The sequence below is a fragment of the Lepidochelys kempii genome, chromosome 1 (genome assembly GCF_965140285.1).
Source record: "Lepidochelys kempii isolate rLepKem1 chromosome 1, rLepKem1.hap1, whole genome shotgun sequence".
Lineage (NCBI taxonomy): Eukaryota > Metazoa > Chordata > Testudines > Cheloniidae > Lepidochelys > Lepidochelys kempii.
The window spans coordinates 299,434,968-299,454,421 of record NC_136380.1 but is presented as its reverse complement, the minus strand read 5'-3'; the positions used below and the strand labels follow the sequence as shown (position 1 = coordinate 299,454,421).

At 39.6% G+C, this 19,454-nt stretch overlaps 1 protein-coding gene across 3 annotated transcripts in view; it reads left to right on the top strand.

Moving 5' to 3' along the window:
* Positions 1-19,454, top strand: part of CNTN1 (contactin 1) — a 432,672-nt gene that overhangs the window by 161,928 nt on the left and 251,290 nt on the right. For all 3 annotated transcript variants that reach the window (XM_073328045.2, XM_078851133.1, XM_073328043.2), the window contains one exon: positions 5,142-5,248. The gene's annotated coding sequence lies outside the window, so the exon portion shown is untranslated. Of the gene's footprint in view, positions 1-5,141; positions 5,249-19,454 lie in introns of those variants that run through there.

Genomic DNA, 19,454 nt, shown 5'->3' with positions numbered 1-19,454 from the left:
TCCAGCAGTCCAGAGCTGACAGCTGCTTCAGCCCTGCCCCAGAAGAAGTCATGGAGGTCCTGGAAAGTCATGGAATCCATGACCCCTTTGACTCAAAAAGTAATAGCAGGTTTTTTTAAAAGCATATCAGAAGCAGGAAGCCTGCTAAACAACCAGTGGAGCCATTGGATGATCGAGATGCTAAAGGAGCACTTAAGGACGTTAAGGCCACTGCGGGGAAACTAAATAAATTCTTTGCATTGATCGTCATGGCTGAGGATGTGAGGGAGATTCCCAAACCTGAGCCATTCTTTTTAGGTGACAAATCTGAGGAACTGTGCAAGATCGAGGTGTCATTAGAGGAGATTTTGGAACAAACTGATAAACTAAACAGTAATAAGGCACCAGGACCAGATAGTATTCACCCAAGAGTTCTGAAGGAACTCAAATGTGAAATTGCAGAACTACTAACTGTGGAATGTAACCTATGATTTAAATAAGCTTCTATATCAGATGACTGGAGGATAGCTAACATGATGCCAATTTTTTAAAAAGGCTCCAGAGGTGATCCTGGCAATTACAGGCCGGTATTTCAGTACCGGGCAAACTAATTGAAAATATATTAAAGAACAGAATTATTGGACACATAGATTAACCTGATTTGTTGGGGAAGAGTTATCATGCTTTTTGTAAAGGGAAATCATGCCTCACCAATCTACTAGAATTCTTTGAGGGGGTCAACAAGCATGTGGACAAGCGTGAGCCAGTGGATATAGTGTATTTTGATTTTCAGAAAGCATTTGACAAGGCCCCTCATCAAAGGCTCTTAAACAAAGTAAGCTGTCATGGGATAAGAGGGAAGGTCCTCATATGGATTGGTAACTGGTTAAAAGATAGGAAACAAAGGGTAGGAATAAATAGTCAGTTTTCAGAGTGGAAAGTGGGAAATAGCAGTGTCCCCCAGAGGTCTGTACAGGGACCGGTTCTATTCAACATAATCATAAATGATCTGGAAAAAAGGGTAGACAGTGAGGTGGCAAAATTTGCAGTTGATACAAAACTAGTCAGGGTAGTTAAGTGCAAAGCAGACACTGAAGAGTTACAAAAGTATCTTACAAAACTGGCTGACTGAGCAACAAAATTGCAGATGAAATTCAATGTTGATAAATGAAAAGTAATGCACATTGGAAAACAGGATCCCAACTATACATATAAAATTAGCTAAATTAGCTGTTATCGCTCAAGAAGAGATTGTGAAGTCATTGTGGCTTGTCAACTGTTGGAAACGGGCCATCCTGATTATCACTACAAAAGGTTTTTTTCTCCTACTGATAATAGTTCACCTTAATTGATCACTCTCGTTACAGTGTGTATGGCAACACCCATTTTTTCGTGTTCTCTCTGTGTATCTTCCTACTGTATTTTCCACTGCATGCATCTGATGAAGTGGGTTTTAGCCCACAAAAGCTTATGCTCAGATAAATTTGTTAGTCTCTAAGGTACCACAAGTACTCCTCGTTCTTTTTTCTCTGAAAACAGGCACTCAATGTGCAGCAGCTATCAAAAAAGCTAACAGAATGTGGGGAATCATCAAGAAATGGATAGATAAGAAGACAGAGAATATCATATTGCCTCTTTATAAATCTATGATGCACCCAAATCTTGAATACTGCATGCAGATGTGGTCACCCCATCTCAAAAAGATATATTGGAATTGGAAAAAGTTCAGAAAAGGGCAATGAAAATATTTAGGGGTATGGGACAGTTTCCATATGGGAAGAGACTAAAAGGACTGGGACTTTTCAGCTTGGAAAAGTGATGACTAAGGGGGGAATATGATAGAGCTCTATAAAATTATGACTGGTGTGGAGAAAGTAAATAATGAAGTGGTATTTACTCCTTCTCATAACACAAGAACTAGGGGTCACCAAATTAAATTAATAGGCAGCAGGTTTAAAAGAGACAAAAGGAAATATTTCTTCACACAACGCATAGTCAACCTATGGAACTCCTTGCTAGAGGATGTTGTGAAGACCAAGACTATATCAGGGTTCAAAAAAGAACTGGATAATTTCATGGAGTATAGGGATAGGACCATTAATGGCTAGTAGCCAGGGAGGGCAGGGATTGTTTCCCTAGCCACTGTTTTGCCAGAAGCTGGGAATGGGCGACGGGGTGGATCTCTTGATGATGATCTGTTCTGTTCATTCCCTCTGGGGCACCTGGCAGAGGCCACTGTTGGAAGACAAGATACTGGGCTAGATGGACCTTTGGTCTGTCCTAATATGGCTGTTGGTATGTTCCTTATATGACAGAATCGTATCCTTGCAGATGACTAATACCTGGATACAGACTTTAAAAACATATTTTCAGTTTTTATATGTAGCTCCTTACATGGTATCTGTATGTATATTTCACAATAATATTTATGACCAGTGTGCCTGGCTTTTATTTGAGACCTTCTAGGACATTATTTGGTGAACCAGAATGCATACACCAGACTCATAAGGTCTGTACCTCATTGCCAGTTGGCATTAGGGGGTTCTTGGGTCACATAAAAATTACACAGACACACAAAAATTACAATAAGAAAGCTTATGCTCAAATAAATTGGTTAGTCTCTAAGGTGCCACAAGTACTCCTTTTCTTTTTGCGAATACAGACTAACATGGCTGCTACTCTGAAACCCGTACACAGACAGTGGAATTCCACAAAATATTGGACAGACCGATTGTAGTACCACTTGGAAGAAATTTTGTCAAGACTGTACTGGGACAAAGAGAGAAAGAGGTTTATTCTTGGTATTTTCTGATACAGGGATCATTCTGGTCATGGAATCCAACTCAGATTTCTATTAGGGAAATTTACTTCAGTTCAAGGTATTGCTGTTTGGTCTGGCTTTATTTTTGTAGAATGTTTGGTGGTTCCAACATTGAACTGGAGAATGTAATCATTCTCCTATCTGTATGACTGAGTGATCAAGGTTGGAATTCTGGAAGGAATCTGTCTGAAACAACATATCTGTCCTGGAGTTCTGCCCACCTATCTATAAAATCATTTACAATATTTTATTATAAATTACTTAAAAAGGCCCCGTGGATTCCCAGTCACAGTTGGGTTAAATATAATAGAAGCCATCAAAGACATTTTAATGGTGACCACTCTATGAACTCTTTTAGTTACAACTCAGATGAAACTGTCATTCTTTCCCATCCAAAAGTCCAAATTATATTGGTTTTGATGGGAAGTATAAGAATGAGCTTTTGGGTTTTGTCTCTGCAGTGATGGTTTATGGTACCCAGGGCGTGCCTTAATAGGAAGGGTCATAAATGAGCACTAAGATCTGTAGTCACAGACCTCATTTTGCATTTCATTTGGGCAACCCCCCCCCCCCCCCCGGTTTCCAGGTCTGTTGGAGGTGACAGTGGCCTATCATATACATCATCAGGGAGGACGCATAACTTAACATCCTGAACTGGATTTTTTGGCTGGGGGGTGGGGTGGAAGGTTGACAAGTTTGATATCCGAATCTCCATAGCCCTCATGACAGTGTAGAAAGGGTGTATAAGAAAGACTTACAGACTCAAGGTCTGCTCTCAGTTACGTTTCATAGAATCATAGAATTTGTGCAATCCCATTGATGTTAATGGGGTTACATTGGTCAAATGAAAGCAAAACCTAGCCCATATTTTGTGTGTGGACAGGCTCATGCTCTGGTTTGAAGTGAGTTATGAAATCCCTCCACGCATACCTCACAAGCTCTATCTAATTACTTTGTGTGTCAGTCTGGGTTATGGATATTGTACCAAAAGCTGCTATTCTACACCAAAGCAACTGAACTCATTGGAGTTGCATGGAATTTGTACTGCCGTAAACAAGAATAGAATTTGGCCAATGGGGTTCTCAGCTTTCTATGGATATGTGAAAGGTCTGTAGTGATCCCTATGAAGGGTTTGCTACAGCTGTTTTTCACCCCTTCCCTCCCCCACCCCCCAAGAAACCATTGGTGTGGCTCTTAGTAATCTTCGGAACGTTTGTTTTTGAGATGCTGGCAACCTGCAAGTTTCTTACATGGAAGGAGCTTTATTCTGAAAGGTAATTACTTTTGCTTAAGATTGGAAGAAAGAAAGCTGGTAAACTGTGCTGGGAGCTTTTTGTTGAGGTCGCTAGAATGGAAGAAGAGGGAGCATGCTGGAAAGACTTCACAATGTTCCGATCTCTGGATAAGGGTGGAACCACTAGGATGCTGCTCTGTACTGCAGTTTTAATCAAACTGCCAAAAATAAATTACCAGGTGAACTATGATATTCTAAACAAAATGATACATGTGTACAGATTTATATAGCGTGCATGTAATATATGTGTAAAAACAGGATTTCAGTTCGAGATTACTCCTTTTATGAACATTCTGATACATATGGACCATTCATAGTAGTATAGAAAGTAAAATAAAGCTTTAGTGTTCTAGCAGCTGTGTACATTTAGTGGTTTGCTTCTTATATTATTTAGAGTATAAAACAAATGACTGCAGAGAATGTACACTTTGAATAAAAGAACAGATGATGCAGCATTTTATGAAGGGTGAAGAAATGCAGGTCCCATACTCTGCAGTATGTAAATGCCATGCCATGTACATTGGGATTATGCTTGAGTGCTGCCGGGGTGGAAAGTGTGTGTCTGTATCTGATTTTGGTTGGAATATTGTTTGTTGCAGTAACCCAGTTGCCTAGCCTCAATTGTTTTAATGATGAGCTGATCAATATTCCATTACTGGATGTAACCGTGGCTGCAGGAAGTGCCTAGAAGATTTTAATGCATAAATTATGCATTCTGTGCTCATTCTTTAGTCTCCAAGCACAGTGACAGAGATGGTGAAGATGACTGGGATAGTTTTTTGCATAAAGTAACTGCAGTTAAACGCTTCATATTTTCATGCACACAGGCAGCATGGAGTGGGACGGCCTATTTAAGAAGATATAAATCCCTGAGTTTACAGCACAGAATGCTTGATTTGAAAGCATTGCAGCCATGTACAGAGCCAGTTTTCCTGCTGTCTAACCTGTTTTCCACAGAAGGTTGGCTGAGGGATGCTAACGGCTGTGCTTTGCTCTGAGGTCACAGCTTGAAGTCTTTTTTTTTTTTTAATTTGCTTTCTGCCGCAGGAGAGGATCTGTGAATTCTATTGGTGCAGCCATCATTGAATTTTCAAAAATATAAACTTGGACTAGTTATTATGAACAAAAGGACATGAAGGAACTCACCTTCTCAGGTAAACAGAGTATTTTTTTCTGTTGGTTTGAGTGAAGAAACTGGAGTGTGCTGAGGCAGGGTTATGTGATGACACCGACACAGATCTCTGTACTGGAATGCAGAGTCAGGTTTCTCAAATGATTGTTGCTGAATGTATCCTACTAATATGATTTTTTTTAAAATGACTGTTATTGTGAGTGAATGTTTTATACTTTTTGCATATTGCAGTTTATATAGGAGTATATATTGGTGACCAATTTGTATCTTCTGTAGATGACTGCATCATGGGGAGGGGCTGTACAGTAACCAAGCTTAATCCATAAAAATAAAGTGATCTATTTCATTAGTGGTCCTGGCAGGAAAATGACAGTGGAGTTTCATTGATATTTATTCCAATTTCTGTGCATTTACTATTACACTTTTTATTTGACTATTGTTTGCAAATGTATCTGGGATGTGAGATAGAAGGATCCACTCCCAGACTGTCCTGTAAATGATTGAGATGATTAAAGTGCTAAATCTTGGCTAAAAGTAGTGTCTGTCATACAGTACAGAAACAAATCTGTCCGTATTGTCCTTCAGAATACTCCATGCTGTCTGACAGTTTACATCCTCTGAGATCTATTTATAGTGACTTAATTTGCTGGAACTACGTATTCTTGACAAGAAATACGGGATTAAAAAGCATATAGAATCTTTACATTTGCACACAACATACAAATTGTAAAATGTTTGTAATGTCTTTATAATTAATCTAGAAGTACAATATAGCAACCATCATTCTGAGGTACAAGAGTACAACCAGTTTATACAATTCTTGCTTATTAAACCAAATTTTCCAGTACAGGAAATGCTTTAAATGTTTGTATCATTTCTAAATATTTTTGTATATTTAAGTGTTGAACTTCTGTGTTTTGGAGGAAATGGGCTCAAATGAAATGCAAATAACTTGTAAAGACGTATCCAAAATTTTTTACATAGAAATATTTTTTCTGAATTACAGGTACTGAAAGACCTAACAGATAATTTAATAAATCTGAAAGCTATGTCATATGAATTGCTGAGGAGCTAGTTAGTGCCATCTGTATTGCGTTTAAAAAAAAAAAGGCAACAGAAATGCCATGTATTATATTTCTTCAGATAAATAACATTGCCTCTGAAATTACATTATTATTTAACAGTGTCGCAGTAGCACTTGTAGGCTCCAATCAGAATCAGAGGCTCATAGTGCCAGACTCTGTACCCACACGTATGGGCCCCTGACTCAAAGAACAGGTTGTGTTTGATTACTTGCAAAAAGTTCCCTTGAGACATTTGAAGGAAATTAACGAATCCACCAGCAAATGAATTTTCTTAAACCGATAACTTAATATTTCAGATTTGGGCTGCAAGATTATTGCTCAATAGTGTTGTTTTTCTATTACTATTGTAAGCTGTCTTTTGGTTGATCTCCCACATAAAAGACAGAATTTAGAACACGTTTTATCATTCTTTTTGAACTGGGTGTATTGTAGAGGTGACACACACAGCTTCTAGGGAAGGGATTGTGTTGCTTGCTTGAATCTTAAAAGCCACCTGAATGCTGAATCACAAAGCAGTTTTAGGTAGTGCTCACTTGCCTCCTGGGTGTAGATAAAGCTATTGCAGTATGATAACGATTGTGAAAAATTAGGGAAGAATGCTATCCAAAATGAGTGGAGAGAGGGGAGTGGAGAAGTCTTAAAAAATCTTTCCTGGCAAAAACAGTATCTTAAACTAAGAGTAATGTGTGAACATGCTTCTGGGTGTGTGATTTTTCAGGCTGAAGTGGAAAGATTTAAATCCTGTTGTGTGAACTGCAGCAACATAAATGTAAAGCTAACATAGTAATTTTAACAAGCATATGTATGTTAGTATATCTTTTGGCAACGTTCTGCATTTGTTGTAAAAGTATTAAATATATGGGGCCACTTTTCTCACCACAGAGTAGCCCACATCATTATTAGTGGTGAGAACAAGTGATACAAAAAGATAAATAACAAGAGCCAGCTTCTTAGATGAATTAGAAAATACGTATATACAAAAGTTAGTAACAAAATAATTACAAAAGAACTACAAAATTTGTAAAAAGAAAAGGAGTACTTGTGGCTAAGGTGCCACAAGTCCTCTTTTTCTTTTTGCGAATGCAGACTAACCCGGCTGCTACTCTGAAACCTACAAAATTGGTATGTATTTGTGGGTGTGTTTGCATAGATAATGTGTTCTGAGCATATATTACCTACTAAAATGGCAAAAATGGAATTACATGTTATTCAAATAATTGTGTGTGTTATTAATTGTCGTAACTGAAACATGAATAAATATCAAAATGTCAGAATACAGTGTTTAGCAAGGAAAGAAGCAAAGTGACGTATTAAAAAGGAGAAATACTAATTCTCAGAAAGAAATTGTGGCTGGGGTTTTCCCACAGTGTCTAAGTGAGTTAAGAGCCCAAGCACCATTGTGTTTTAATGGGAATCTGGCCCCTATATATCCCTTTAGCTAAGACTATCAAAGGAGCCAATATAAATATTTAAGTGAATACAGCAGGGACAGTTTGGCTAGACAACAAGGACAATAAAGGCAGTTTGATTGTTCACAGCTATTAATATAAATCCCGAGAATAATTAGCGAAAGATCAGAAATCATATTATTTTGTCCCCACATAAGTCTATTATTGTGTTTTGTGAAAGGATCAAGAGGCAATGCAGGATGTCATAGAAAAATGAATTTAATATAAGTTGTTGGGAGAATCCTGAAAACTGTCTTATTATTAAGGGATGTTACTGGAAAAATGCAATTTGATTCAGGCATTAAGTCATCTTTTACTAATCTATTAGGGTTTTTTATATCTCATACTTATGTAAAAGACTAAATAAAAGAACTAAGTGGACAAAGTACACTTAATTTTAGCTTTAGGCTTTGCAGGTTTTGAAAAACTATTTTGGATCAAACTACTGCCATGTCATCTTGGGCTCTAAACTAAGCACAGTTCAGTGTAGCCAGTAGCTAAATGGGAGACCACTTGTGAAAACCAGGTACTTCAGGAAGTAGTGTTGAGCTTCAAGGAGGGATGCTTAGATGGCACTCCTATGAGTCAGTTCTGGATCAATGCTATAACAATGCTACTGTAATATTGTGCTTTATTCACATGGAAATGAAACTGAAGACTTTATTTCTAATTTCCATGGTACTTGTTATAGCAGGAGAGTAGGTATTGGTAAAAGATCAGCAGAGGCTAGTGGGCATGTAAATGAGGATGCAATGAAAATGCAAACGGAAGTTAAGTGGATGATTAATAAAGTGATAAGAAATGTTTACGCAGTGTATTTTCTAGCAATGCTGAGTTTATGAAATGGTAAAGGGGCTAAGGAAATTTCACTTTCTTTCATTCATCATTACACTGTTTGTGAAATGTCTGAGATATCCTTGGCACTAGTGCTGTGTGTTTCCCAGAGTGGGAGAGAGGAGATAGATGGTTAAGAATAACAGAAATGTTTGTGAAATGATTGGATACTCGTGAGAGAGCTAGATTACCAGTTCAGATCTATTCTATGCAACTACAAGTTTTAAAATGAGGAAAGAAATCTGTGAGTGTATTTATGGTCAGCTAAGTATGTATGTATGTAGTATGAAAGGCACAATTTTGCTCAACAGATAAATTCCATCAGACCTTACCGATAAAGTACTGCTACTTTTTACTCCAGTTCATGCTCCCAAGCCAATACCACTCTATGAGACTGAAGTGGTTTCTGTTGGCATGACTCCTTCACAGAACTGAACACTACTTTGGCTTTCATATTCTATTTTGAGTTAACTGAGCAGGAACAAACCCAGAACTCCATGATGCCATTTTACAAAGATGCTCTTCAGAGTGTAGTCACCACTGTGTTTCTGAACTTCCCAGAGGTTAGAAATAAGCTTCTCCATTACATCAGAATTGGTAAAAAGGATGCCTTGCGTGTCTTATAAGTTTATATTTATTAAAATGCTGTTGATACACTATGGATTAGTTTTCTTTCTACTTTATTTATTTATTTATTTATTTGCCTGTTAGACACTATAAGTCTAATGATAAATGTAGCTCAATGAAAGCTTTTAGAGTTTGTCTAGTTCTCAAAAGTGCCTCTTTATCCTCTTCTTAAAAGCTACTTAAGTGTTTTAAAGCAATATTCATTGAATTAGAACAGATATCCCTATGCCTCCTGCAGCAGCTGTGCCGTAGGGGCATGTTAACTGCTGGAACAACTGAGCAGAAAATTAAACAGTTGCAGATACCAAAGTCTCTTCCTCAAGATTCAATGCTTATACCAAGAAAGTAAAGTAGTCAGACAGAAAACCAGAAACCTCTCCACCATGGTGTTCAAGCACAAGCTTTCACTCACAGGCCTTGCCTCCCACCCCTGCAAAGGTAATCTTCCCTCTTTCTCCTAAGTAGCCATTCTTTTATTGTCCTTACGTTAAGCACTTATGCCAGGAGAAGGGTATCTGACCTGGAGTTATCCCTTTACTCACCTGGTACTAGGTTGGACTCCTGTACCCTCTTACCGGATGGTACTTTTTTCAGGCAGTGGAAACATAAGTGTCACAAAATATCACATTACAGCTTTTTATACCTTATATACTTTATAGATTTTATACTTGCATACAAACTGTGGGCCAAATCCTACCATATGCATTTTGGAGCAGATTTTCAAAAGTGCTCCACTCCCGTTTAGAGACCATGGTAACTGGCTGGATTTTCAAAGGAGCTCATCACTTTGGGTGCATGTTGGGAGCAATCTCTTTTCAAAATTCTGGCCTTTGTGGGTGAGGCAACCAACCAGGACTCCATAGTATACAGCAGGGAATTGCTTTGGGTGCATGTAGTGAGAGAACTCATGCCTACTTCCTTCAGTTTCTCCTCAACAGCAGTCATAGAGCTGTCTAGCCCTGCCTCTCCTCTGCTCCCTGACCTTTTAATTTAAGTGGGATGCACAGGTTGTTGACTCTAGGTGAAGTCTCATCAGCTGAGTTGCAGATCAACCAGAAAAAGGACTGATTCTGACTTTGAGCAGTAAGGTGGGAATGACAAGGTCCATTGGTCAGAAAAATACCATTCCCTCAAAGGCTAATTGCCATAGGTTGTCAGCCGAACTTTCCTTCCTACCTTTCTACCCTCCCTTATTTCCCCTTACCACAAACCTCTTTGAATGACTCCAACTGAGCCCCCACTCAAAACACACAGGGAGTTACTGAATCCCCAGGACTGCCATAGTCTTTGTAGTCTTTTGGTGGGAAAGGGACAGGGATCTGCAAAGAACCAGAGAAGAGCCTCTCTGCGGGCTTCTTAGGACCTGATCTGGGAGTGGCTTTCGCCACAGCTGCTACCACATCACTGTGACTGTCCTGAGGATCAGTCAGGCTGAAATAAAGTTCTGAAGCTTTCCTAAGGAGTAGTAAGACCTTTGTGTCCTTCAGGATACCTATACACAGCAGGTCCCTTTGCTAGACACACAAGCACAGCTACCACAAAGATCAATCTTGGCCACTTTGCATAGCAGTCTAAAATAGCACTTGAAGAATATAGCATCTACTTGAAATTGGATGAGGTATATAGATATGTAGAATGTTATTTTAAGTAAGTTAAGATTTGACCAGGACAAACACCGCAATATGAATGTTACATCTCATCTGACAAGGGAACTTGAGGATTAGGTTCAGTACAAGAAAGGATGGTGGAACATTTGTCTTCCTACCCTGTGATTGTCTTCCCCTGTTTGCCGTGATTTAAATAACCATGCAGAGAAAGGAAAATGTTGGTTGATATCACAGAAGACCTCGTGGGAGAAAAGGAAAGATATTTCTTATAAAGAGAGAGTGTCCATGTGCTGTTTTTTTGGTATGGGAGTCATGTACTCACCTTTCACTTTACATTTTTTTGCAGGCAGATAGTTTGTTTCTCTTGTCTTTTAGTATGGCATGTTTTTCTTTATTTACTTTGAAGGTCTAGTTATGTTGCCCAGTTCCACTGACTTCCGGACATGAAGCCCTAGTGGTGGAAAACATGCATAGTAGGAGATGTATCAAGGTAAACTGGCTGCAAACCTTGTGCAGCCCACATGCAGGGCGATAGCAATTTGCTGTCTTCTAAACAGTCTCTGCTGACGAGTCTCATTTAGAGCCTGAAACTGAACTTTATGCTGGCATGGCATGGTGAGTATCTGAAGGAGAAGGGTTGTGCAGCGCCTGCTCTGCTTCAGGAGTGAATTCCCCACAGGGGTAAAGTTAGCATTTATTTACTTGCATCCCCTTGTCCTTGACTCAAACCTGGACTCTTCAAACAACAACATCTCTTATTTATTCGCGGACTCATCGAAAGACCTGAATACTGCTGCAAATGCCAAGAACGGTGAACACGTAAGGTTCAGTGTTGCCAGTTAGGCAGAGCCCATAATACACGGGGCTGTAGAGTTCCAGTACACCGTGCACATGGTGAGCCTTCTGTCTCCTGATCTCCCTCGTGCACAGCAGGAGCCTGCTTCTCCTTTCTGTGGTGCAGTCTGCCCCAACATGGAACCAGTCCCACCCCACTTTGCACCTCATTTGGGGCAACATACATCTCCTGGCAGAATCGACACCTCGCAGTTCCTCCATTCCCTTGAGTGAAGGGACCGCAATTCCTTCTGCTTTACGTGGGCTTCCTTATGCCCTCCCTAACGCTGCTCACTCGCATATGGGCCAGACAGCATGTGGCCCTTCACCAAGACTGATCCACTTCTCTCCAGTCTTGTCATTTTTTTCCTAGCTGTTCCTGAACAAAGGGAACAATATCAATAGATATACAGCATGTAACACGTGGGGGTGGAAGGGTGAGGCAGTCTCAGATGGGGCTTCTAGGCACTACTGGAATACAACGAATATGTGAATAACAGTAGCCCTGCCCTCCTGTCTCATCTCCGCTCTAACAGCACCACTGCCTTTGGACTTGTTGGTTTCCTGGGGAGAGCTTTTTTTCTTATCTGAACCAATACCACAGTTTTAGAGTTTTTTTCAGTTTTTCCTTGGGAAAGTAAGGATTCCTCTTACTTCAGTCAGTAAAGGCCTCTTTAATCCTAATATATATGGGGAAATCCCTAGCTGGCTCCTTACTTGAGCTTTCTATCCCCTTTGAACTGCTTTGTAGCACAAAGGGGATGGAGAAGGTCTGAAGATCTAGCCATGTATGTCACTGTGATCTCAATATCCCTGCCATTGCAGGGACCTCGGGCACTGGTGCACTTCGTCCCTCCTGTTCTCTGCCTGTGGCACATAACAGTCTAGCCTCCTATGGGCTGTAACACTTGGGTCTAATTTAGATTGTTGGGTTTAGTGTCCCAGGTGCTGAGTGGTTTGGTGACCAGTAATATACAGGTCAGACTAGATGGTGTGGTGGCCTTAAACAGAGAGACTCTGACTCAATATCAGATATCCTGAGGTTTATGTCTTCTAGCACATGTTTCTGTATTAATCAGCTGTGATGGAGAGTTTTGTTCAAAACCAAATACTAAAAGCCCCCTGTGTTTTCGGATTCCTAAATATATATTTTTACTGTGCAGGTGCTGGGGTTAAATTTCCTCTGAGTAAATATATTGCGATAATTTAGGATTTATTTGTCATAGCTGCATTCAAAGTGCCATTTTTGTACTTTGCTTTTTTCCTAATTTTATGCTCAGTTTGAAACAGTGAAAATTCTGCACCAGAAAATACTATGTATTTGTGCTCCAGTTCCAGAAATAACAGTCTTCCTTTGAGTGGATTTCACAAGTTTTATCATCAATTATGGAAACAGGAGTACTGTACTAGTTACCTTTCAGAACAAGAAGTCTGGTTGTTCTTCTTTTCCTTCTCTAGTGTGGCCCTGCCTGCTGAGATTTACTCAATTGAAAGGCCTCCTTTAAAGAAGGAAGTGATGACATGCACATCCATAGTGCCATCTGAGTGAGATGAGATATACAGAATAGTAACTCAGACACTCAAGGGAGTTATTGAAACTACCTTATTCCCTGCCTTTAATAAATGTGTGCTTTTGCAGAAAACCTCAGAACAACTATTTATTCAGTCAAACTGCACGTAAACTCTGGCTTGTGGGATTATCTTTCCCCACTGATCCTGGCTAATTTAGCTGAATACAATCACGACCCGGTGTGACTGACTTTCTGTGCACTTTCTCTTGTACAGCGCTGGCGCTAAAGGATATGTAAAAATCCCAAAAGATGACTTCAGCATTCAATCTATTTTGAAATTGCCAAGTACTCCTTGTGTATTATGCTTAGTTTACTCCTGGGGGGATTCTGCATCACTGCTCGTGCAGAATTTGTCTCCCGCTGATTTCTTTGCTTCCCTGCAGAAAAATGATTTTCTGATAGGGAAGCAAAAGGAAGCCACAAGAGTGGTCATGCGACCCGCCCAAGCAGTATGTTTTAGGGGCCCAGGGCAGCCAGCAGAGAGGTAAATCATTGTGAGGCACTCACATAAGGGCAGAATTTGCCTTAAAAATCACACCTCGCTGCTGAATGCAGTGCTGTAAAATCAGCATTTCCCAGCTGCATTGCTGGTCAATCCCCAAAGTGTGTTCACTTAGGCTACTGACAAGGACCTCTTTGCAACATTTCCAGAGCATAGCAGAATGTGCAGGTATGCCCATCTGTGTCTTATAACAGTGGTGTGATTTTTAGTGCAAGTGAACGTTAGCACACTTCAGCAGATCAGGTTGTTTTGAGTCACTTACTGAGTTTCTGACCCTTCTGCATAATTGCACTTTGCCCCTGAATTTGACCCACACTGGGCAAATTAAGCAGATTTTTTTGTTTAGCCTATTACATAGGCCGTCTGTTCAATACATATAATGAGCACATAAAAAGAATTTGCTTGAATTCATCATATCATTTTGCATGTTTCAGTTCTTTATGATTAGCTTTGATTAGTTCTTCAGTATTGCTAACAAATGAATACACTATGTAATGTATTACATTACACCAAGGAAACAGGACACGGCGAAGGAAAGATGAAATTTATTTTGGGGTATGAGCATCCGGACTCTTGGATGCAGATCCAGGAAGGGCTCTTCACGTTGGGGCAGAATCCTGACAGGGTGATTCAATTTCCTCTTAAATGTGCACTATCTTTTAAAAATCTTTGATCCTTGCCCTAATAAAGTTTTTTTTAAAAAAGTGATATGACCAGGATGTGGGTTGTTTCACCAAGTGGGCAGGACCAGGAGTTGGACCTAGTGCTCAGAGGAGGATTAGGGAGCTGGGGGTCAAGCAGGAGTCAAACTGAAGGTCAGAATCAGAATCTTCAGGAATCAGAAGTCTAGTTGGAAATTGTCGCAGTGTCAGGGATCAGAAGTCAAACTCTGGGTCAGAGCTGAAGAACAGAGCCAGGGTCCACAGCGGGGAACAGGAACGGGGGCTGTTGTAGCAGGAGGCCAGGTATTGCCAAGTTGCACAGGTAGCTTCCTGAAACTTCTTCCATGTTTAGTGTCCCTGGACCAATCAGAGGTTCTGAGGGTGCTGTGAATCAGGGTCTTTTGTGGGCGGCACTTCCTCTGGTGCTTAGTTTATAGTATATTGATCCAAGCTCAGCTGTGGCATCCTGGAAGCTTTGGTCACCTGGAGCCATGCAGACCTGGGCTTTATCCTTTGGATCTTTGCAGTATTAGTTCAATCTTTCATGTGAAACAGAGTGTCAAGATATGGCCTGACTTAAATCCTTCCTCCATACCTATCTGTATATCATTCAAGGTCACAATAAAGTAATATTACTTCACACTTAACATCTTCAAAGCTTTGTACAAAAACTAACTGACTCTCGCTGCACAGATGTGAAGTAGGTGAGCACTGTTCTCCCCATTTTAGTCAGGCAAACTGAGCTAGAGATGAGACATGGCTTTCCCAAGAGGCTACTTTTTCTCTATTTGAGTAGAAAATTTATACTATACATTTAAGAAAATGACATGGTCATAACTTAGAAAAGATCATATTGGAATGCTGAGAAGAGGAGAAATCAACAATATTATATGTATATCCACTTAATGTCATAACTCAGTGGTTCAATGGTTGCAGATTACTAACAAGGTTTAGAAAAGGTACACATATTGCTACTAAAAACTCTCTATTCTTAGTTGTCACATGAAAAAAGGTAAATACAAAACAGTTGCATTGGCTGCTAAAGACTGAGACAAATTGGGCCAAATTCATCAATTGATTTATCTAAACTGGGAAAAAAACTGGGTGACATTCACTCCCCTGCTCTGGCCACTTCAAGAAAGGCCAGAGGAGCACATAAGGGCTCTAAAAGTCCCAGGTCCGATGACTGGAGGAGATTCTCCCAATGCAAGAACTGAGAAGACAGCTACAAGCTGTTTGATGAGGCCCCTTTTGCCAAGCCACAACCTAGAGTGTGTGCCAAGTAGTCAGAAGGATGGGGAGGGCTGCAGCGCATAGCACTCAGAGTTCTGGGCAGTACTGCTGCCCATAGGCAGGTCATGACCGGCTGCCATAACTTACAGACCTCTCGGGGCTTTCTAGGTCATGAGTCATAGCCACAACCAAGAATCGGGTGGCTTAAAGCCCTCATCATGGGCTGCAATTTCTGTGGTGCACCTCAGAGGGACAGCACAGAAACTCACCCTCTGTCACGTACACAGTAGAACTAAAAGTGTAGATTAAATGTTTTAAGCCATTTTGTTTGGTTGTTAATGTTAAAGGTTTTAGAAGAAGGAGGTGAAAAATATTGTCAAGATAGTGTGTGTTATTATAAAAAATAGACGTGTTCACAGCCATGGGATGGGTATATTTTAAGAAGCCAATACAAATATGTATATAAACATATATGTATTTATAGATGTATGTAAATAATTTAAAAAGTCTTATACAGTCACACCAAGCATAACTGACTAAAAAAAAAGAAAAACTTGCTACTCCATACCTTCGGATGTGAGAGATTTAAAAATAAAATATAACAGTACCTTAATTTACACGTACAGTACAATTAGCATTCCATTAACAACAAGCTAACACGTTGGAAGAGATGTCTGATAGGACTGTTGCATATGTCATAAAATATAAACTTTTTACCTATTCTTTTGCAAAGATCTGTCTGAGAAACAGCATCTGTGGGTCAGCTGTTATGGTCTGGTAGCCAGTCAGATCCTAGTAAAAATTGGCATCTTCTCACAGAAAAGGAGATTCTCAGTTTTTAGAGGCTGATAGAAAAAACAAGCCTCAAAACAAGCATATAGTATTACCCAGAGGACAGTGGCTTGGGTTACTTATCACCCACTGCGTCTCCAGCCACCCCTTACAACGCGTATTATCTGTCTCAGAATTTATTAAGAACAATTTGTTCTTTACTATGCTTTTGCTACATCTTAATGTCCAGGACTAATGCATAATGTGTGATAATTAAATTGTAAGGCACATGGGTACAGAGGGATTGTATGTATAATGTGTGGTGCAAGCTGAAACAGTGGAGTTAGAAGATTCCTAAAAATGGGGTAGATGGAAATGGATAAAATAATTTTTAAACTGAAATGAGTTTAAAAATAGTACTCAAAATAGAAACAACATTTGCTTAACTACCACTGTGCATATTAGCTTCTGTAATATGTTTCCTTTTCACTCCCCACTGTGAAGGTGAATGCTGTGCTTCAGTATTTTTCAAAGTGACTCATGAGCTTTTCTCTCCTATTATGTCCCTTATGATTGCATATGCTTCACAGATCCCTTTTTCTGACTCTAGCAGGCCCTTTTTGTGCTTTTTATCATGAACTATAGAACTTCTATATACTGTCAGACCCAGTTCAACCATTAATAATGGTATTCAAAAGCTAAAAAGAGGTAAGCAGTCTTATGGAAGTATACTTCATATCAATCCATTAAGATGCACATATAATCACTCATTTATTATCATCCATTGATTTGAGGAAGGATGGTCTCATATTTAAAGCACTGAACCCTGACTTAGTGGATATAGGTGCTGTTCCTGGTTCTGTCACAGACTTCCTGTGTGACCTTGAAAAAATCATTTTGGGTGGGATTTTCAAAAGTGAAACTAAAAATGAGATATAAAGAGGCTAAGTGACTTGCCTTACCTTAATTCTTCATCTGTAAAATGGGGATGATACTTCTTTTATCCCCACTTTTGTCCGTTTGGTGTGCTTATATTGCTTTTAAGCACTTTGGGACAGCAACTTTCTCTTACTGGGCTTTTTTACCATTCCCCGAATAATGGAGTCACAATCTTGGTTGAAACATCTAGGCTCTACTGTAATACAGGTAAATAATAATGAGTATGATAATGAGTATGTTCCCTCGGTTTAAAGTGGCAGTTTAAAAATATAAAAATTAAATTCACAAACTGATAACCAAGCTCAGAGGTAATCAGATTTCTCTCTATACAGCTAGTAATTTAAATATTTTAGCAGCATCAAACATCTTGAGAGATGAAAAGCAAACTGTCCTTCTGAAAAAAAGATAGAACTTTCATTCCTGAACCATAAAAGCACTCTCTTTTTATGACCTTTCCAAAATAGTAAGCACTGAAGAACTGTGATATCTAAGTACTGTTCCCATTTGGACAGAGAGGTAATGATGACCAACGGAATGGGGCTTATTCCATCAAATTACAATTCCTGGTTTGACTGACTCAAATGACCAATTTCTGAATAGATGCAAACAGCTGTACTATTTTAACAACTTACTTTAATAAATCAGTTATTGTCATGATGGGCTACACAGACTTTTAGATAAGAAGATAGGAATTGCCATACCTGAACAGACCACTGGCCCATCTAGTTCCCTATTCACTCACTGACAGTGCCCAGTACCAAATGTTTCAGCGGAGAGAGAAAGAAATCCCATAATGGTGTAGCCAATTATTTTAGTTTATTGTTCATTTATTGTGGTGTTAGGCTCTGAGAGAGGTCTCTTTATGGGATTGGGGAGCAGGCAGATTCCGGACACAGTGTTGGTATATAATCCTCCTAAATACTATTATTGATTACAATATAAACCCCACTCACTCCACCCTAAACATACTGCACCAGAGTCCAAAGATGACAACGCAGTCCCGATGACCAGTTGAGGTTCGGTCAATCATAAGGCCTGGGGAACCGGCACTGCACACCTCTTCAAAATCAGGGCTCTGAGTCGATGTCTGACTCCAAATTTCAGATATGTCAGACAACTATTTATAGACTAGTCCATAGCATCATCAGCTTTTTGTCTCTGTTTGCTAGGCCTTTCACCCATAACTTCAGGAAAACAGTTCTCGGCAGACTGTCATAATCCCAGAATTTTTTTTTAAGTATCTCAGAAGCAGGAAGCCTGCTAAATAACCAGTGGGGCCACCGGACAATCGAGATGCTAAAGGAGTACTCAATAAGGCTCAATAAGGACGATAAGGCCATTGCAGCGAAACTAAATGAATTCTTTGTATCGGTCTTCACAGTTGAGGATGCGAGGGAGATTCCCAAACCTGAACCATTCTTTTTAGGTGACAAATCTGAGGAATTGTCCAAGATTGAGGTGTCATTAGAGGAGGTTTTGGAACAAATTGATAAACTAAATGGTAATAAGTCACCAGAACTAGATGGTATTCACCCAAGAGTTCTGAAGGAACTCAAATATGAAATTGCAGGACTGCAAACTGTAGTCTGTAATCTATCATTTAAATCAGCTTCTGTATCAAATGACTGGAAGATAGCTAATGTGACACCAATTTTTAAAAAGGGCTCTCAGCCTGGCAATTACAGGCTGTCAAGTTTGCTTCCCCACTTTGAACTCTAGGGTACAGATGTGGGGACCTGCATGAAAGACCCCCTAAGCATATTCTTACCACCTTAGGTTAAAAACTTCCCTAAGGTACAAACTTTGCCTTGTCCTTGAACCATATGCTGCCACCACCAAGCGTTTTAAACAAAGAAGAGGGAAAGAGACCACTTGGAGACCTCTTCCCCCAAAATATCCCCCCCAAGCCCTACACCCCCTTTCTTGGGGATGGCTTGATAAGAATCCTCACTAATTTGTACAGGTGAACACAGACCCAAACCCTTGGATCTTAAGAACAATGAAAAATCAATCAGGTTCTTAAAAGAAGAATTTTAATTAAAGAAAAGGTAAAAGAATCACCTCTGTAAAATCAGGATGGTAAATACCTTACAGGATAATCAGATTCAAAACATA